Source organism: Doryrhamphus excisus, chromosome 3 (assembly GCF_030265055.1).
Source record: "Doryrhamphus excisus isolate RoL2022-K1 chromosome 3, RoL_Dexc_1.0, whole genome shotgun sequence".
Lineage (NCBI taxonomy): Eukaryota > Metazoa > Chordata > Actinopteri > Syngnathiformes > Syngnathidae > Doryrhamphus > Doryrhamphus excisus.
The window spans coordinates 4,816,267-4,838,648 of NC_080468.1; the positions used below are offsets into that span (position 1 = coordinate 4,816,267).

General features: G+C 39.5%; 1 protein-coding gene across 1 annotated transcript in view; it reads left to right on the plus strand.

The window, feature by feature from the left end:
* The window catches only part of asic1c (acid-sensing (proton-gated) ion channel 1c), a 67,860-nt gene that overhangs the window by 2,586 nt on the left and 42,892 nt on the right, over positions 1-22,382 (plus strand). The window lies entirely within an intron of this gene.

Sequence of the window (22,382 nt, forward strand, 5' to 3'; positions counted from 1 at the left end):
CCATCATTGTGACATATTTTCTGGTTTTAATGGGGTACTGTCACATCACTGGAAAATACAATCTTTCTGAGCTAGATTTCAACTTCACATTCAATATCAATTATACTGAAAGGTTGCAGCTGTATGCTAGTGCACAGGCATCTGGATTTATTACAAGAAAAATATCATATCAGGCATGATATTTTTTTCAAACCAAAACTGATAACTTCCTGCTTCTTAAGACTGATGCTGATACAGTTCCAACATTGCTCCTTCACTATATCATATTTTTGGGGAAAATGTGTTAAGTGACCGCTGTTTTGTGGTTGACTATGGCCTATTATTAGACAAAATATATTGATACAAGTTACAGTATATATAGTATCGTAGTCACTAGGCCTCAGTAATGTTGCATTGATGAGACCTGACATTATATTACATTACCTTCACACTGCATGGAGTCAACCATGGCATGTCCGACATGACATAGTGAAATCAATTTCTCCTCCTATTCTGTGCAAGTTTTTTGCTTCTTATCGTTTCTTAAGTTTATAATAAATAAATTGGAGGCTAACTAGTTAGCTCAGTAGCATGCTATGTTTAAAGAGGCGACCATCTCTGTGTCCCTGAATAATGGGAGTGTAATTGTCACAATATGGGTGCTATTTCATATCCACACGGTTCTAATGATGGTGAAAAATTATACATACGTAGTCATAAAACAGTTTTCTATGCTTAAATATATATAATAAATTCAGTGAATGTTCGCGGTTGGATCTGGAATCAAATAACCGCGATAAACGAGCGACAACTGTATATGTTATTTTTAAAATTTAGATCGAATTATACTTTGTGCACACCCGGCGGTAAGAATAGTAAATGCTCAAAATTATACCTGTTGATCTGTCCTTACCAAATATCATGACATCGCTACTATTAATTAAATCCTAGCAATTCTTCAATAGCGGTCCCTCTCGTCACCTTTTTTTGCCTCTAGCACAAAAAAAAAAAAAACCTTGTTAAAAATACATCTTTGGGATTGGGCGTTCAGGTTGAAAAAAACAGTAGCAAATGAGTTAACAAAACATTTTTTAAAAGTTGAGGCAGTTCAGCGGTAAAAACTGTGGCTCTAATGGGTTGTATTAGCTGACAAAAGCTGGTCATCCAGTGCCATCGTTTCCATGATGGAATCACAGATCGCGTCAGCTCCTCAGTTCATCTCTGGCAAAATTGTTTTGCACCTTTTAAACACCACAATGATAGGAACAAGCCCCGGGCGTGGAAGAGATGCTGGCATTTCAGGTGACTGATGTGGTTTGATGTGCTGAAGCTTGATGTTTTTGCTCTATGTTAATGTTTGCACAGCATTAGGAGCATTTGGCTAAATGTCTTCCCCTGAAACAGTGAGAAGTCCCACACAATCAACACCGTGTTTGTTTACAAGTGAGATTGGGGAAGTTACAACATTTACAACAGGTCATAGAATTGAATGCATGATTTGCTAAAGCTAACCCACCAACAGCAGAGTATAGGTTGAGGTATCGGCCCTATCGTACACAAATCTGCAGTATAACACAGTATAGTATATGCTCGTGCTGTTTTACATTTCAATATAAATGTTTTCTCATTGTTTTTCTCTTCAAAACACACATATTGTTATTCACAGGCATTATACTGACACTTAGAGGGTTACTACAGAAAAAAAAATCCAATTATTCAAATTTCCCCACAGACGTAAGAAGAAAAAGATTTAAAATGCAAAAGACTGGTGGGAATGATGAACTTTGACCTTGCATAAATGAAGGAAGAATTCCATTAAGTACAGACGATGATGATGCAGTTTGGATGCGATTATCAAAATGTGTGGATGGCAAAGGGTGGACAGCAAGGGATGAATGCTAACCTCTGTTATTAATGCCAGGGACTACCGTATTTACCCAAATATAGGGCAAACCCTCTTTTTTCAAGACATATCTTCTTTTTTCTTCACTGAGATACCAACAGGTAAACTGCAACAAGAAAATGATATACAGTCATCACTCGCGCTTTGAACGTCGCTCCCTCACTACTGCAGTTTTTTGAAAATGAACTAATTAATAAATGACTGTTGTTTTGTGGTGGACTATTATCGGTCAAAAAATATCAAAAGACAAGTTGTATATAATATTCTCGCCACTAGGCGGTAATGTTACAGTACAATACCTTAGATCACCTTCAGACTGCATCGAGTCAGCCATGGCATGTCGACAAGATAGAATGGAAAAAAGTTATCCTCCCATTCCGTGTGGAAGTGGTAAGATTTTAGCTTGTTACTTTGCCCTTCTTCCCCACGCTGTTTGAGAGACTTGAGTTCAGAATAAACAAAGTAGAGGTTAACTAGTTACTCAAGAGCATGCTATGCTTTAAGTGGCTGCTGCTTCCTGCTGCTTATGTAACATTGATTATAAAAATATGGTAATTTTTGATGAAAAGCATAAAGTAGTTGACAGAAACATAGTTTGTTGTGCGAGTACAGGCAATGTAATACTGCAAGTAGTCTTGACTAATTAGTTATACCGCAGCATTGTATGTATGTGACTGACTTCACCACAGTACATCCTGGACATGTCTACGTGGTGGTATTGCGTTTTCTTCTTCATGTGGGTGGCGTGAGTTGAGTGGCAAACAGCTTTGAGGCACATTGCCGCACCTCGCATGTTTGTGTGTAGCCCTTTGTTACGAACGTGATACGGCAATCTGATCGGTGCGATCTCATGGCTGAGGCCGATATTATCCGATCTTCAAAAATACAGCAGTTCTTTGCTCAATTTGTTCCCTAATTTGGTTCCACATACTGATATGGTGTGTGGTGTGGGACTGGGGGACCACAGTGCCAAGGTTCTTTGTGGTTCAATTGGGTTGCCTCTGAATTGGAAGGTTGCAGATTGAATGTCCTTTTACCACGACATGATGGTTGTATCCTTGTACGTTATTGAACCTGATGCTGCATTATCATTGTGTGAACGAGCTACTGCATTTACCTTTTTTCATGGCTGAAGCACTAGAGCAATTTGTAAAGGGACATGGTCATAGAGACAAAGTGTAAGCCATTTGGGGGATGTAGTGCTACATGCATGCAAATATGATTTTTCATAATGGAACATTCAGGACTGTTTCAGACACACAGAATATACATATATAAACATGGTACCGACCAAAAGAAAGACTCTCATCTTTCATCAGAAAAAAAAAGTTTGTTCCTACCATTTTACTTTCTTTAGTAATGAGCAGTAGTTCGTAATAAGCTTTTTGTGCTGTTGTGACTAATAATAACATAAAGAATAACTTTCATTTGCTGTGGAGCAGTTATTACATGGGAAAGATGCATGCCCAGTGCTAATAAAATGCACCGCTGTCACCTTGTGGCCGTTTTACGGCTTAAAACTGCACTAAACTTGATCTATTCTATTGTGCAGTTCATCATCTTTTTTTTGCCTTTATTGCAAAAAAACGTAATTCAGGTTGAAAAAATGTATAAATACATCTTTGGTAGTGAATGAGTACATGAAGTGTAACTGGCTATGGTCCAATACAATGCTGCCCAGCCTTCAGGCTATAGTAAGAGATTTTATATACAACTATCTTTCTACCACTGACACAAGTTCCCACCAAAGAACTTAGCTTAAACTATGCCTTTTCTGACTAATCTCTCAAAGTCGCATGTGTAACCAATAATTAGGGATGGTAGACGGAAGTGTAAAAAGTACTGTACCTACTGTATATTAGCAGTGATACACAGTATGGCTGATATCCAAAGCAGGCTGTAATAATGAGTTGGCAGAGTAAACACACATCACAGTTTGATAGAGTGTGATGTAGATTATATTAACACTGGGAATACTTTACTTGTTTATTGTAAAAAAAAAAAAAAAAAAAACCTTGGAAAATAGGTGGCAGACTCATCTTTCTCCCTTATGTTTTTCATTTAGCGTCAACCTAAGCTTGTGTCATCAGCATTTATGCTATCGTCATGGGATCTATAAGAAGTATATTGGTTTAGCTTGTCAAAAATGTGTTTGTCATAATTTAAGATCTTCAGTACACAAGTTTAAAGACCAGTTAATTATGAGTCAAAGTAGTAGTTGTGGCATCAGTCTCACTCATTGTTTGAAATAATTCTTGCGTTTCTGCGTGGTCAGAAGTACAAATGTGTGTCAAAGGTTATGTTTTAAGCAATTATCCTTGCAATAATTACTTTTTACCCGAGGGTGCCTATTTTTATTAATGATAAACCACAGCTGAATTCACAATTACTGTCTTCAAAAACATAACATTAGTCCTGAAAAAACTATTAGAATTTATTTCTCAGTGCTAATTTCCGTGGTTGGTAAAAACCTAACCAGACCTTTTCATGATACATTTGAATTTCAGTGATACATTTTACTAGTGGAAAACACACCTACTGAGATACAACACTTACATCCAAAAGGTTAATGTAGTTTTTGACTTGTAGTTCTGCACCATCAGATAGATTTTTTTTCAGCTATTGTTGTTCAATACATTTGCATTTGTTGGAGTCGTATTTTGAGCCTTTATTTGCATGAGTGCTTTTTCCATTAGAGTACTGCAACCCAATAAAAGTTCACAAATAAACATGTCTCTTTGCTAAAATAGATTCGGACGCCTTCATGCTCAAAGTATTTATTAATTCCATGGCTGCAGACTGCAACTAAATGGTCGCACTTTATGACTAAAATTGGAGACGTGGCAAGTACATTTTTTTCTGCTCCACTGACTATCTAGCGGCAGGTAGCTAGTATAGTTATCAACCTAGTCTCTCGTCTTTGTCACAGTGACATTTGCATGAGTCTTATTCATGACTTGCAGTGCTCAGTTGCCCTGCATGCAGCACTTGAGAGGAAGCGATGGCCTTTTCGTGAGTAGAAATAAAATACCACTGTAGTAGTGATATTGATTTGAATATGGAAGTACATAAAATTAAACAAATCTCTCATTCTATCTATTACCTCTAGTTGCCCTCTCTGACCTTTTTTTCACCCATAAAGTAGAACCCGCTGAAAGGGGATAACCCGCACAGAAAGCTTTCTAGATCTTACAGAATCTGAACCTATTCCAGCTGTATTTTTTTGGATTTCCAAAACTCTTTTGATTTATTCCACCCATGACCCGCCTCTGAGCATGCTCACTGCGCCTGGATGGAGCTGATGACTTCTCACAATGCTCACTGTGACATCACAGTGAACCGGTGTTAGAAAAAACAGAAATCATTTAACACAAAAAGAGAACATTCTAACAACCTTTAAAGGTCAGAAAAGTGGAAAAGGCATAATAGGTCCTCTTTAAAACCAGTACGCCCTTAGGATTACAAATATTGACTTTATGAAGTGTATTATCTCAAAAGCACTACGCCGTTTTGTTTTTTTTAAATCCCTTCCACACCAAAATAATTGGCGATGGAGCAAATTGTTCTTCCGTTGAATGCTCATTGGACCAGAATTGATTGTGTTACTTCCTCCAGCTAAAGTCCTCTTTCACTCCATAGACTTTTAAAGTCTGCTTAATCACATGAAAGCAAACAAAGACATATTTTTTGTCACTGATTTGTTAAATTAATGCCCTCATTTATTTTTATGAGATCCTGTACTTATATCTGAGGTCTTCACACTGGTTAGATACTGTATTTTCCCTCATTTCTTTACTATTTGATGTGAAGATGTTGAATCTGTGAAGAGAACACAATCTGCTGTGGCCCCTCGTTACCTTGGCTTACTCTGTTGCCATGGCGCTCATCTGTGAGACTTGATCAGATGCTCTTAATGTGAATGGCTGTACACCGGGCACAATTCCAGCTTCTCTGTTTTGTGGTCTTATAGTTTATGTTCATTATTCTATGGACCTTTGTGTGTCAACCAGTCAAGTGATCGTCATTGCAACAAACAGAAGGAGGCCTGACTGACTGATGTCCATGTTAATTTAATATCACTGTTAATGGTCTTCTACATTTAATGCCCTCATTATTTATAAAGAATGAATGACAAAATAATGAGATAAAAAGTTAAAATTATGAGATGGAAAGTCAGAATTCTGAGACGAAAAGTCAAAATTATTAGATAAATAGTTAACATTGTGAGATAGAAAGTCATAATTAGGAGATAAAAAGTAAAAAATTATGAGGCTAAATGTCAAAATTATGAGATACAAACTGCGCATGTGCCACAGGTGCCGCCTTATTCTCTTGGCAAAAATGGCAAGGTAATTGTATGCAAGGTGGTATCCTTGAAATGACTCAAGAACGGGGAACTTGGGTCCAGACACTCCGGAAAGGCCACCCCTGGAAAGAAAGCTACCACCAACAGACCTGCTAACAGCCATGGGGCCACCCAAGAAGCACAAAGGCGTGGTGACATTTATGCCGTCCCACCTGTTGACCCATGAGGAGCTCTCACTATAACAGCTGGATGAAGCTATTAATTGCGCAACATGCTACAGCAGGAAAGCTTGGATAATACTATGCAAAATGCGGTACAAGTACGGCATGAGCTGAGAAACCTGCAAAAATACATAACAGCTGTAAAACAGCAAAAGGGAGGAAAATGGAGATCAGCACAACAAAATGAAAGTATTACAGGATAATAATGCTGCTTTCAGTGCCGCTCTAAAAGAAGATGACGGAAAAGAGAAAATCGTTGAGGAAATGAAGAACACAATTGATGAAATGGATCAGAATGCACAAATGAACAATGTGATCTAGAATTAAACCCAGGTTGTATGCCTGAGCAGTCAGGAACAAAGAAGAACCAGATGAAATGGACGACACTTTTCATTTCAGACCGGTATATTTCCAAGCAAAATGAAAATAACTCAAGTATTGTAGTACCCATTTTCAGAAATGGACACAACCATCAATTCACAAACTACCATTCTACCATGTCCTTATTACCACAATTTTCCAAAATCTTTGAAAAGCTGGTTATTGCAAACAACTGGTTCGACAAATTATAAATACGAATGAATTATTTGCAAACAGGGAATACGTATACAGAGCCAGCATTTCAAGTGGGCTTAAATATATTTTGTGGCATACCCCAGGGGTCAAAACTGGGACCAAATCTGGATATTAATGACATCGATAAAGTCACGAAAGACCTAAATCTAGTATTATTTGCAGTCGATCCTATTCCATTTTATTCTGGAGAAAACACGAAAGAGCTAACAAAAAAGTCACAGATGAATTGACGAAACTAAAAAAATGGACAACTCCTCCCGAGGATTTCATTTGACAGGAACAGGCTTCCCTGCATTTCAGCCAGTAAGTGGTAGCTAGGGCAGGTTCTTGGTTCAATTTCTATAAATGCAAAAGGAATAAGAGGTGTGACAACCTTGAGTTACAGTAAAAGTCACACAATTAATGATACGCTATCTTGTTTTCTTTTTTATTTAGTTAGCAGTTATCGGCGCTTTCATAGTCAAGAGCACTGCCACGTTGTAGTTTTTTGGGCTGTCTTTGACTAAGGATTTTCATAGTCCAATCTGATTGACCATAGTCAACTAATATTCAATTGTTTGGTTTGGTTTTTTTTAAAGAGCAGCACTCAATGCGATCTCCACAAGTAAACAGATCTCATTTATGACTTTTTCCATCTCAACAAAAAAAGCTAAAACATTGAGATAAACCAATTAACATGGTAGGTGTGCAGCAACAGTACCTGAATTTATTTGGTGACACAGAAAGCAAGACAAACAAAACCAGAACATAGTCGTTGTCGCCACACATCATAATATCGCACACAGAATAGGAACAAATAACAACTAACTGTCAGTTAGCGGCCTAATTTCTTGCATTTTGGCATAACAGCCTTACGTTTTAAATGATGTGCTGTTGGCGATTGTCGTGTGATATCTTAAGAAGCTGCTGACACAAGTTGCGCTTCACTTCCTGGAGTCATCCTGAACTTTTTCAAAAATAATTACACACTTTCAATGATTTTTTTTAGTAGCCATATTGAACCAATAAGTACATTGATGTTGATGGTCTTTCTATCATTCTAAGCTATTGCCTATGGATTATGCCACTGAAGCGTGTGACCTTATAAATGTGTGGGAAGTACAGGACGTCTGTTACACCCACGTAATTTTCAATTCCTTATTAACAAACTCGACTGTTTCTGTATCAAACTAGATTATTTATATTAAAAATATCAGCAGTCGTGGGCACCCTCATGTAGTCAGAACGGTACGGTTTTGATCACATGACATTTTTATATGGTTAGACAGCCAGATTGATAGTTGAGTCAAAGTCCTCGGAATCTGATCGTCCAGTAGTCTACTATTCTAAGACACTCCCTAGTAGTTTCCTTTGAATCTCAGTGAAAGACCTACTAACTGGTGGCTTTGCAAAGCAGCAGAATAAGACAGTGGCATGTACGTACATCCAATAAATGCCAAAAGAGAGGAGGAAGAGGAGTATGCCATGGGAAGTATTGTTGTGGAAAAGCATGTTCAGTACTTCCGAATGTCATCAGTACCTGATAGCTGCAACAGGTTTACCGTTAGTGTTTGAAGAATTTGTATTTCCTGTCTGTGTTTTAAAAGGAGCTGTGGAATACCTGGGCCTCATTATTGTTTTGGTACTGCAGGATGTAAACTAATGGTTTCGCTGGGGACTTGACTCTCACCAGTCACACATTCTGTTTGGTAGTCGTCGTTGTCTTCGAAGGTGCAAGCCTGTCATAGTGTGGGGGCGCCCATGTCAATTTGGGATGTGCTGCCTTGACTGTTTCCATGGATATGCAAATGAGTTGAGTTGTGAATAGTACAATTACTGTGTTTTTTGCCTGGAAACCTACGTGCTATCTGTGGGTTGTAATGGTGTCCAAGCCCCACACACTGTAGGTGTTCCTGCTCGGCAATATTAAGAAAGCACAGTGAATAGCTATGTGTGTGTGTGTGTGTGTGTGTGTGTATCACCACCATGCTCCTCTGTTAAATTCTCACTCACTCAGACGATGGCTAAAACTCCTTCCCGTTGGCCTTGACGGCGTGCACTGTGGGAGGATTTCAGGACTGCAAACCGGAAGAGATAGCAAAACACACAATGACAAAGTTTGTTATCTGTAATTGCACTGACCTTACCTGAAGAGTGTTGCTCTGATACATTGGAGGAGTGGTGACTCATCTGGATTGCATTTTTTCTCTAACTTGTGCTTATCTCACCATTGTGTCTGTTTGACAGCACAGTTTGTGCCATCCTAACCACCACCACTGCTGCACATTTACACTCTTTTGTATTGCTTATTTTATTGTCTCTTTATGGGAGATCATGCAAAAAATGCCAAGGGCAACATGAAAACAAACTGTTTGTCAAGGTCCTCCCTTCTGGGCTCTTACACAAAAATGCTACACGGAATGTGCAATATCCAGTGATTTATGTACCCCACAAAGCCAAAGAGAATCCGTCTGTTTCCCCGTATCGGTGTCGTCTCCTTCTGTGTTCTCATTGCCATCCCTCAAATGTGCCAATAAAGTCTATTAGTAGAGTCTCTGTGTGAAACAGCCACAGGGGAGCATTTCTTTCTGGAGTTCAGTGGCTGCAGAGGTTCTTCTTTTAATGGCTGTGTTGTAGTCGATGGCGCTACCCAGCAGGTGACCTCTCAATTGTCACGTTAACCCAAAACCTGTAGACAAGATTGCGTGTCAGCGCAGTGGCACGTATTTTACACACACAAATCTTTCCTCTGCTGCTAAGTCACGTCCTGCTGCTTAGTCAGGCCTCCAAAGCAACTCACTATCACCTTGCACATGCTTTATATACTTTATTATTGGTTCTTCCGCTCTCCCAAGGCTCTCACCAAGAGCTTTGCTTTTTATGTTTTATTGCTCTGCACCTAATGACAGCATCCTCATTTGCATGCTTGAAATTGACGTGCATCGACCACCCGCATAAATTTACAGGGCGGTGCTGCACAAGATTGATAGGTGATTTATTACCCTTCAGCTTTTATCTAAAAAAAATATTATTCAATATCCAAGGGGTGTTGCATCATATACAAATAAGAAGGTTCTGGATATTTTTGCAAAGATAGAAAATGGCTCAGTATTGACACTTAAACCAGACGCTACCAGCGACTATATGTAGTACTTGGGTGTAACAAGCTGATATCATATGGATGAACACATGTTATGTCTCCGTGTTTGACGTCTTTGATCCATCGCTCTCACTCTCACTTCACTTTGAATGCCATGTTTACAGCAATTAGTTCTTTCTTTAGAGTTTGTGAATCCTCCTGGAATGTTGGCAATCTCCAAATTCATTTACTTCATTTGGTTTTTCACGGTATAGCAGAGAGATGGTCCAAATGTTGTTTTGCAGCATACCTCTAGAATACCTACTGGGGTGTGGCAGAGGTTAAGCGTACGCACTGGGGAATTGAACTCGGGTCTCCCAGCTCTGAGGCTTGGCGCTAACCACTCACCGCCGTGCAACCGGTGAATAAAATCCCCAGTAAAATAATACATAATAAGGAATCTGTGCCTCAGCCACCATGAACCTAACTGCACGTCACTGTGCTCCACAGTCTTAACTTTGCTGCAATGCCCTATTGTCTTGCTGCCTTCAGTGTCCTCTCCAATAAGATTTATTTACCTTGGCCAAAAAGTAAATACAGGAGATGGCACTGCACAGAACATTGACAATCCCAGAGTTTTTTTACTTCATACATTCTATCTGTGGGCCTCAATTCAGTGATGAAACCCGTTTCTTTGATGCCTTCTAAAACAGCGATTCTCAACTGGCGCAGATTCGTCTTCATTGGGTTGCAGGGTCTGAAAGTAATAATTCGATGTTTGTGAATGCATCTTGTGTCTGTGCTATCCGCTTGCTACGCCTCCATGCGGTGCATGCCATGTTTATGGGAGACTTGGTCATGCTTGAGCGTGAGGGGAAGGACATTGAGTGAGACACACAGATAGATAGCCAGATATCCACTGGATAAAAGCACTGCATAAAGTGAAAGCTCAAGTGGTGTTGTGTGTTGAATACGTACAAAAGTATAGCATGTAATTGCTTTTCATTAAACAAAATTAGGTTGCAAGCACGTCTTTTTACAATTGGAGGTGCTGATTCTCATTCCAGCCGTTTCCCACTCGGCTGCGAACCGATCCAGTGAGAGTTGAAGGTCATGGCTCGATGAACCTCATCATCTACAATATGCAGAGACCCAATCAGGCATCCACCAAGCTAAAACCCCTCAACACCCTGGCTGCGCCTAGAGATTCTGTCCATAAAAGTCATGAACCAAATGGACAATGACAAAGGGCATCCTTGGCAGAGTTCAACCCTCATTGGAAACCGGTGCGACAATGGGAACCAAACTCTGACACCAGTCATACAGGGAACAAACAACTGGAATTAGCTGGTCCGATACCTAATACTCCTAGAGTACTCCCCACAGAAGTCCTTGAGGAACACAGTCGAATGCCTTCTCCAAGTCCACAAAACACATGTAGACTGGTTGGCCAAACTCCCATGTTCCCTCAAGGATCCTGCTGAGAGTGTAGAGCTGGTCCACAGTTCCACGACCAGGACGAAAACCATACTGCTCCTCCTGAATCCGAGATTCGACTATCTGACGGATCCCCCTTTCCAGAACTCCTGAATATACCTTACCAGGGAGGATGAGGAGATTCAATATACAAAAATGTAATTCATGAAATAAATAAGATATCTGAGAAGTTTAGGTTAAAACAGTTCCATAATGTGGGTTGGGTGCTGAGTGCATTACTTGACTTCCCTAATTTAAATGTAGCGAGTATAGAGGCGACTCCAAGGTTTTAAAATGCACAATACATCATACATCTCAGCTGTTTCATCATTCTTCTAATGAACCCATTATTGCTCTGATTCTAATCCTCACCTGGCACAATTCATTTGAAGTTGTTGGTAAGTTAAAAACATTATTCTATTGTTACCATGTAGCCAATCTGTACACGCTTATCTTCTATTGAAAGTATTTTGGTCTTCATTCCCCAACTCTATTATCTCTGTGTTCTATTAAATTAGTTGAATGAGATAAGTGGAAGAATTAGATCTTAATCCTTTTGGAATCTGTCCACATAACGTTTGGAAACATCAGTGGAGATAATGCTTTCAAATCTGGGACTGTCCACCAAGCAAGGGATATGAGGGCTTCATTGCAGTGCTGTGGGTATACTTTTGATATTGCTGCTTTGAAATCCAAATCCAAAAAGCTTTTGATGAGAGACATTAAATAAGTACATACATAAGATGACCTTTTTTTCTGCATGGAATTGTTGTGTCAGTCTTGTAAATGTAAGCTGTGACATTCAAAGCCCTTATGTTGATCTCATTGATTCAGTAAACACAGTGTCATCTGCTGGTAATTCCCTGTTCTACTTTTTTTTGGCTACAATTTTTACTGCATTTTTTTTGTCGGGGGTTGTACAAATTGTGAATACAAATTGTGTGTGACATTTAAACCGCCATAGCATTTGTCTACATCAAATAGGCATTTCCCCATAGCAGGTGCACCTTTATCTGCAGCATATTAAAACGCATGAAAGCATGCTGTTGATTAGCGTTTGTAATTTGCCCTTCTGTCGGCACACACTAACTGCATACTTAGTGGGGGACGAGACCTCTGGCAGCAGCTCCGGCACTGTTGTCCTGTCACCTGATAATTCCCAAAACAGTCCACATATTCATTTTTATGCTGCTTTTTTCTATGCCCTTGTGACCCTTAGGGTCACAGGTGGATGCTGGAGCCTGTCCTGGCTACCTTTGGGTGGGAGGCGGGATATACCCTGCACTGGTTGCCAGGATACATATAGACAAACAACTATTCACACCTATGGATGGTTTATTGCTGATACTATTATTAGCAAATGATCAACAACATATTGTAAGATATCAGGTCACCTGATCCGAGTCGGTGGCACATTTCATCAAGATGTATTAAACCACTGGAGAATGACGTATAATTTTCTTTGCAAAGCTAAGAATGAGCCAGCTTCATGTGGTTTGCGGTTCACAGCTGAGCTGTGCACTCATGACACATTTCCTTCCTCTTTATCATACTCCATAAAAACCCTATTAAAAAATAACGGTGTGCAAAATCTGTTAATAATTTCCATGTTTTAAATCCAACTGATTGAACAGCGTTATTAGAAGATATGAAGTGACAGCAGGAAGACACACACATGCTTACTCCATAGTTGAGTTCTGCCAAGCGCATTTACAAGATGGAGTGAGTCACACAGCCCAGACCAGCTAAACCAAACAAACAGCTATTTTCTCATGGCTGTGGTCCACTTGGACTGACTGACCCCGGAAGCAGGCACTTTGGAGAAGCCAGGGCACATCTGGATCCAAAGACTTTACTCAGTACTGATCTTCATTTCTTCCAGCATTTGAGCAAATGACATCAATTGGTAGTACTATTGGATACATTCCAAAGATTCTGACTGTGGTGAGCTTCCTCTTAGTAAGGACTCTTTTTCCCTCAGTGTGCTTAGACTGCAAACAAAATTTCAATTTCACAGAAATCAATTGTCTGCTTAATCTATTGCTCCCCAAGCCTCCATAATCAAACGTCAGTCACAGAGCTCAAAGTTCAAAGTTCAACATTTCAATTTTGAACAAGTTCAAAGTTCAGTTCATTTCAAATTTTTTCTGGCGAAAAGTGAGAATGAATGTTTTTGAAAGTAAACTATGACATTCATCCCCACCTAAAACGGTCTACTGCTTAGAATTATGCGTTTTCCTAGTGGAATTGTAGAACAATATTGAATATAAACTGGTTTCATTTATTTATGCTTTTTAGACTATGCACGTTTATTTCTTCATGTCCTGCAAACAAAAGCCACAACAAATAATGGTGTTGTTTCATGCAATGAAATCAATTACTAAATGCGGAGATACCTATCTGTAAGTCTGCGGGAGCATTTGGGAATGTGACCCATCACAGTGGAGAGGGCGTACCCAGAGGATGGCCGGTTGTGGAGTAAATTAAACAGACCGTTAGGTTGAGAAGGAGGAAGTCAATTGAAATAAGATAAGAGGTACAGAATCTGGAAGATCTAGAAAGTTTTCTGTGCGGGTTATCATGTGTAGCTGCTCTATAGGAATCCACAACTCAGTACAAAGTGCCAAATATTTGCATAGTAGGTCCCCTTTAAGAATTCCTGGATTGTTAGGTTAGTGTGCGCAATGCTTTGTGTGTAATGCAGTGTGAAGCAAGTCGAGTACTTCATGTGTCACGCAGCCCCCCGGTAAAATGTGGGCATTGACAATAACATGCTGTAAGTGCAAATATATCTCACAATTTATTTTAGCATTCTTTTGAACTTGGAAACGTAGACCCAGAGCAACATACCTTGGCTTTCGATAAGTTCCTGTAAAACCATTCGGAACATTCAAGTACCGTATTTTCCACACCATAAGGCGCACCTTGTTATATAATTTGCATGCTAAAACATATGGTTAAAGCGCCGAAGAACAGGAGACGGAGGTCTGAGTGTCGAATGCAGGAACAAACTTTCTTGTTCATCATGAACTCACATTCCTAACTGCAGCAAAAGGAGCCCAAAAACCATAACAAAGTGGTTCTTCCTACTACCTGAACCGGCGGCAACACCATCAACTTTTTAGTCTCGTTGTTGCCGCTCGCAACTTCACTTTGAACGCCCTGTTTACACCAATGTCAGTTATTTTATTAATTCTCCTGGAATGATGGCAAGCTCCGAATTAATTTGCTTCACTTGGTTTTTCAACGTAGCAGAGAGAAAGGTGCAATGTTGTTTTGGAGGTTGACATCAGAAAGTGTCCCTTAAGCTTCGCTTCCTATAAACTGTGAATTTCCATCTGGTCTTGAAGGCATCAACAGGCAAGGAGTGCATCAGACTGTTTGATGCTTCCTTACCAAAGCTCCTTCTATTGCAGCTGTTGAACATGAGGAATTACCTGGGCCCTGGCTGGTGGGATTAGCAGCAGAATTAAGATAAACTAAAAAGGAGGACATTTTGTCCTGATTACATTGGGAGCTTTTGCAGCACCTTGCAACATATAGGCATGCAGATATGTCTTATGTCAAATCAAACATCTTCAATACTTCATTCTGTAAGATGATATTGCATTGTAACCAGACTTGTGAGCTAGCTAACAATGGACATCATCACAACAGTGTTCCATTTACATAACGGACTTCTACATTAACCAAGCTACAGCAATCGAAACAGCAGCTAACACAAAAAAAATACTGTATTTATCTGGCGGACTAACACAAGGCCTTGCTAGCCGCTAGTGTCAGCATCACTCACTAACTGAAGAGTGGCTATCTAGCTGTCAGTTTCACTACGAAGGTTCAACAAGATGCTCGTTTGCTGTCAGTATTTTCAAGCACATCTTGTGCTGGAAGACATAGCCATCCCAATCAGATCAAACATTCTAATTATTCAGTAGTCACTGTATCTATGCTGCTGTTGTCGCCTAGAAAAGAAGTTTTGGTATTGTTTAAAATCATCAAAATATGGCAGGATAGAAGTATTACATGTTATCATCATTGTACTTGTTAATGCTTTTTCAATTGCCATTGTCTAGTTTTACATTAATTTCTGTTGTTTGTTAAATACACTACCGCTCAAAAGTTTGGGATCACTTGCAAATATCTTTGTTTTCCAAAGAAAAACACATTTTCATGCATTTCACAACCATTTTTATCAATTTTCCAAACAATTAATCAGATGATTTTCAAAGAACAATCTACATTTTTTGCATAGAGGCCTACTACCACGACCTCGTGGTATGGCTGCTAATCCAAGTTAATCATTTTATAAGGCTAATAAATTATTAGAAAACCCATTTAAAAATCTAAACTAAAACTAAAATCTCTAACCATGCTGTTAACTACTCCCTTCACAGAGCAGCACAAACTGGGTCTAACAAGGACAGAAAAAGGAGTGGGAGGCCCCGATGCACAACAGTGCCAGAAGACAAATATCTGAGTGTGTAGTTTAAGACAAAGACGCCTTACAGGTCGTCACCTGGCAGCTGCACTATATAGTATCAGTATAGTGTCAGTATCAACAGTGAAGCTGCGACTTCATGATGCTGGACTTCATGGCTGGATTGCAGAGAAAAAGCCATATCTCAGACTGTGATCCCAAACTTTTGAGTGTATATTTTTTATTATTGAGCTCGAACATTCAAGATAAATAAGCTTGCTTAAATATCCAAAAAACTGTATTTTACTGTCTGTGAGTTCATGGCCGCATTTTTTTTAATGTTCTGGTCGTGACATCACAGCCAAGATGGTTTTGGTTCAGAAAACCTGCTGCGGTGTCAAAATCATCCTGCACCTTGGCATGCCTTTATTTCGGTTTTATGCCTATTGTTTCCTGTGCTCTCGCTCCCTCTATTTTCACACTTCCGGGACTCGGGTGCTGGGCAGAGCCATGAGCAGCAGCTGGCATTAATCCGCCATTACACTATTTAGTGGCATGGGTGCAGCTGCTCGGGTGTCGGAGTATTCCTTTTGCTTTCACCATGCCAGTCCCGTTTATTGCCTTGTTGTTCTATGTATAGCCAGTGTTTTGCATTATCTGACTTATTTTCCTTCCTCCTAGCAGTAGCAGTCATTTGCCCATAGTGACTGAGAGTTATTTTTTTTTTTCTATTTCTTTTCCTTAAATGTGAATTCCCTTAAGACTGTAGATACTCATTTGGTATTCTGTCATTACGCTGTGTTAGATTTATGCTAATAACACCTTATTAATAATATCAGATTGATATCGGTTGTTTATCATCACAGTTGCAACCCTGAGGCTTGATTACGCCGACGTTTGTGCCGACAAAGAAAGAGCTGGATGAATAAGGCGCTGCAAGTGTCTCTAATATGAAAGCTTTGCCTGTCTGTCTTTCCAGTGACATTTTAATGTAACCAAAATAGATGAACCATTAGGCCAGCGAGCTGTGCAGTTGCACACAAAAACAAACATGTTTTTCAAAAAGACGGAAATGGTACATCATATTCCCTGGCATGACAAGCCAATGCAACAGACATCAGAAGAATACTTTCTGTAGAGCCTTCTCTCAGATGTCCACATGATGTTGTTGTATCTATTACTGGTGGTTTGAAATACACCAGAAAATTCATGTCCCCGTTGGCAGCCAATTTTCTCCCCACTTGTACCTCCACACTTTACTTGCAGACAGTACCATCTCCTGCTTCCTTTAAAGAAAACTGTTGAAAGGGTAACTTGATATTGCGGTTTCAGGATGTGACGCGTGAGTTAATCAGCCGCAACAATACAGCAGTTTATATAGTTGCAAACAAAGAGGCAGCTGAAAAGCCAACTAATAATAAGCCAGTATTTTCATGACTTTCCATACATTGCAGTCGACTGGCAGCTGTAAGAGATTTGTCTGTTCATGCAGGCGCTTCCATTAAGCTTGGCGAGGGATTATTTCACCTACTGACAGCTGTGATTTGTGCACGGAATGTATATACTGTAGTTACATTTTGGTCTCCAGACCTCAATGAGTTTGATGCATTCTGAGGTTGCTTGCTCAGCTTCCAGTAAACAAACAATGGATATCAATCTTTTTTTTTTGAGGTGCCAGCATCTCATTTTACATGGCTCAAGGCGCATTTCTGATAAATAAAATACAGGTGGACCTCGATTTACTACAGTTTCACTGTTTTGCGGTTATGTATGCGTTTTCACAAATGAATTACATTTTTAAAAATTTTGGCCCCCACCATTTACAGTGGAAGAATACACAATGTGCAGCTTTTTGTAGCCAATCACAGGGCACAGGAAACATGCAGACAAACAAAAATTGACCTAAAATGCATATTTTTGGAATGAAGGAGGAACCTGGTGTACCAGAGAAAACCCATATAAGGCCAAAAAAAAAAAAAAAAGTTACAAAATATATTGGCACTTCAGCATATCGAGCAACACTCACAAAGTGATTACGTTTATTAGGACACTTTTGCAGAGCTGCTGGAAACGTGAATAAGGGATATATTTATCTATGTGAAGATAGAAAGTGATGGCTGTATCCTTTGATATTCTTTTTGTATGCGGCCGTTGTAGAAAGATGTTTGGACGACTGGCCCTCTTCCCCAAGTTGACATCATGTTGCTTACATCACAGCCACTTGCTGTATTTCTAGCCTCAATTAGAGGCATTGAAGCAAGGCTGCTTCACTTCAGACGTAAGTATTATCTCACCAGCTGAGGACTCCATTATTAACACATGAAGGACAGCATTAATTTATCATCATCCACTTGTGTGAGTGATAACATGATTGTATGTATTTATTTTTTACATAACATTAGTTAACTCGAAAGGAGAAAAAATGTGCACGTGGATCTCTGTAATCTTATTCTGAATCTTTTTCCCCAAACTTTTCAAAAATAAATAAATAGATGTTTGTGTGGACACATATAGTCTCACTGACAAACTCTCAACACCTTCCCATGCATGCACTTGTCCACCCACTCCATTGTATACACAGATGCACACATATACACAGGCAACTGCCCACACATATGCATATAAACCATGTAAGACACGCTACAAACAAACCCTTCTTTTGGACTGCAGGGGCAAAATTTTCAGGTTTGGTTTGGTGTTTTGTCAATACAGGATAGAATAGGATAAAATATTAGTACAATTCCACCATGTTTAAAGTGCCTGCCTTGATCTGTAGGATAAATACACTAAATACTATCCATCTGCTTTTTGTAATATAATGATAGGGGAAAGAACCCCTGTCTGTGAAACCCTGTTCCATCTGCATCTTCCTGCAAACAGCATGTAGCAAATTCTTGTCTTTAATTCCCATTATGCCGTTTAGTATAATGTGGGAAAAAAAACACCCTTTGTTTATTTTCACAAGATTAATCTGCAGTTTATCAAGTCCCTTCCTCGCTAGAGCGAGGAGTTAACACAATCATATTGTGTTACCACAATATGGATCACAGCCATTCATGTGGAATGTGCTACAGGTATCTCTTCATCAAAAGCTAGCATTTTATTGATTTAAAAAATCCAAATCATTAAGGGTGAATGTGATTTTTTTTTTTACCTTTCTTTTGTTTCCACTGTCTGTGTATAGTTTATTGTCTCTCTAGGAGGCTTTGCATGGGAAGGAAGCAGAACCTACTGGTATCAGCGATCTTGGATGTGCGTAACTGCTGCATTATATTGATATTTTGTGTCATTTTGTGACAGTTTTCCTTAAGGGGCTTCAAGCCAGCATTCCCAGTGGCATGGTGTTTCATTGATTGGACTTGAAGGCTAGTCTAGTGTGCAAGTGCCCCCCCTCCAACTATTGTGCCTTGAAAACGTGGCTACAGTGGCTTGGCTTTGGGACATGATTTACTGAGAAAGTTACCACCCCAGATTTCTCTTTTTCCTGCCTTTCTGCCTGCATTGTAGTTTTAAGATTGTTAAATAAGGATGTGCATAGATATGGATGTATTTCCTGTCTGGTGTTGGCAAGTTTCCAAAGTGTTGTATAGTATTGTTGAATGAAAATGTTTTTTTTTCACTTGTATAGGGCTTTTGCACCTCCAAGGCACTCAAAGCACTTTGACAATGTTGGGACAGTGTTAGGAGTATCAGGAGTATCTGCGGGTTCAGTATCTTGACCAAGTAGATGATATGGTCTCGACATGATCATTGCAGGATGAGGATCGAACCCGCAACCTCCAGGTTGGGATATGTCCACTCTCCCCCTTTACACTTAGTAGTAGCTTGAGAAATAGGATTGTTGGGAAAGGGAGGATAAGCATATATTTTTTGAATGAAACATGTTTCTCAATGCAGTTTTAGATTTAGTTTATCATAACTGAGTATATATTATTCAGTCTGTGGTTTGGTACTCTGGTCTTGAGCAAAAAAACTTGTGTTCTTTAGTGCGGTTTATTTCGTGTTCACACTGTTATTTTTGTCATGGGCCGATTAGTAGTAATGAGCATATACTGTACATAAACCAAGGCATCTTTCAGCACATACTACATAATGGAACATAAATATTCCAAGCCAAACGGCTATCTACAAGGTTGAATACTTTGGTTATTTTATATTTTGAAATATTTACCATTGTAGATTTCACAATAAGCTTCTAATATACTTTTAAAGAGTACTTTGTCAAATACAGAAAAGGTGGAGAGACAAAACAATTTATCTTGAAGTGGACCTTTTATGCTTTTTCCACTTTTCTGACCTATAAATATTGTTAGACTGTTATACTACTACTACTACTATGATTATTATTCTTAATATTCAGATAATGAGGTTTGCCGATTTGGAAGTGAGCCGTACTTCCTTATATGGGCGTTCCCAGGTATAAGCTCTGGGCTTGACCTAGACCAAATTTACACTACCGATGTTGTGTCAAGATTGTCTGACTTTTATAAAAGCGGACCTATGTTACCACTCTTTGTGTTCATACACGGTAAGTCAGCCAGTAGCTTTTAACCACTTTTCCAGTAGCTCTCAAAAAGGTTTTATTCATTTATTATCAACTCCTATATCGAGAAAATTGGAAAGTGGGGTTCGGCAGTAGTCCGGAAGTCCCCGGGAGATCTTGAGAATGTGACCAATCACAGCGGAGTGGGCGTGCTCAGAGAAGGGCTGTGGGTGGAAGAAACTACAGCAGACGTTTTGGGAATCCAAAGAAATACAGCTGGAATGGGAACATCTAGAAAGCTTTCTGCTCTATAGGAGTCCACAACTCAATACAAAGGAATGAAAAATGAGCATAATATGTTCCCTTTAAATGTGTCATTTCTACATGCTCTTTGCTATTATTTTGACACTGGTAATGTCTTTGGTCCATGCAGCATTCAAATTTAAGCTCAAATTTAAGCTCAATGAACTGATTAATTTGCCAGTAGACGAAGAGCCACCTCTCTAGTGGTCTCGGCCCGCTTGTTCGATGCTCACCGGGGTTCAGATGATTGTGTTCACTGTACTGTACTGTACTGTACTAGCAGGCAAACTATTGTTCACAATGAACTCATCAGCAGTATTCATGCTGGCTGGGTTATTTACTCCTGACCGCTATTACAACATTGGTTCTGTTGCTGCTATGTTGTGACATATTCTTGTTATTGTCTTTTTTATGTTGTTTATTGCGACTGCAGTAATGTGATCCGTACAGTAGTACCAATTAATGCTATAATAATCATTTAGAAAATCCATGACAGCACTGTGGAAAAATGTCATTGTATAATCATGCATAATATTCGCTGTTATTTGCAAGACCCTGCATTTGTGCATTAGCGTCATTACCTCGGAAGGTGCACTGACTCATCCACCTACTCGCTGATACATACGTATATTTATTTTTTGCCCAAGGATAATTTAATTCAAACACCTGATCAGGTGACCTCTGTGTTCAGCAGCTTTGAGGATTATTGTTTAGATTGCATGAGACTCAATTCCCAGCAGGACTGTATCATATGCAGATTGACTTCACTTGATGCTACAAGTGTTTTTTGTCCTGTGAAGCTACAGGTAAACATTAACAAGTTATAGACCGACATCAAGTCAATTTTTACTGCCTTTTCATCCAATTTCAAATGCTTCTTTTCAATTAGTATCCACTGATGACAATAAAATGCCCCCAAGGGGCGTTAGGTCTTGAAAGAAATAACCTAGCCAGCCTCCTTCAAAGTCTTCAATATGGAGTCTCCTCTGTGTCGTTGGGGGCCAGAATTATTGTTGATGATCAATCATACATCCATCATATATTCAAATTACACAATACACTATCAAAGTAAAGCCCTCCCCCTCTTTTCCATCCTCGGAAAAAACTCCAGAAGAGGGTCCATCCACTACGCAGCGTTAAATCACCAGCCTGCCCATTGACATGTTTCTATAAATAGCCTGCTGGGCTTATAACCCAGCCTTTTACACTGATGGCGAGATGGGAAAACGACATGACATTGACTCAGTCCTCTTTTGCAATTACACCCCGTGTTCATTAGCTAACAGCCTCATTGTCATTATACAATAAAGTCAGTCAAATACGTTGCCATCACATTTTGAAAATCCATCCATCTATTCATTTTCTCTACAGCTGTCCTCACAAGGGTCATGGGTATGCTGGAGCCTATCCTGATTGTCTTTGGGCCATTTGGAGAAAACACTGCAGTATGAAATACCGAAAATGCTCATATTAACAACTGGATTCAATTAACCAGTCTCCTAGACTCCTGGTCTACAAAATTATAATAACCCCAAAGGCCTCTAATTAGTGCCGAGTCAAAAAAGCCACTGTGGCTGTAGGCAACCTCCGAACATTCATTCATTAATTTTCTACCACTTATCCTCATGAGGGTCACAGGGGTGCTGGAGCCTATCCCAGC